Here is a 262-nt window from a genome sequence, read left to right as displayed (position 1 = left end):
CATTCAATAATTCATAATCATTGCTAAATATTTGAATTATTGGAATTTCGGTTTAAATTATTAAGTGATGATATGAACTCTAATCTTGATAGATTAATGATGAACATGTTAAAAACTTTTTTTTGTCTTGGAGTAAACGACTGATATAAATATCTAAATGAGCAGATATTTTTGGTGAGAAGCCGCCTCTCACTATATTGTTGGAGTCTTGGAGAGAAAACTCAACTAATAAAAGAAATTGCTTTCTTCTTAAAGAGGACAC

Source organism: Arachis ipaensis, chromosome B03, assembly GCF_000816755.2.
Source record: "Arachis ipaensis cultivar K30076 chromosome B03, Araip1.1, whole genome shotgun sequence".
NCBI lineage: Eukaryota > Viridiplantae > Streptophyta > Magnoliopsida > Fabales > Fabaceae > Arachis > Arachis ipaensis.
This window is presented reverse-complemented; position numbering follows the sequence as displayed.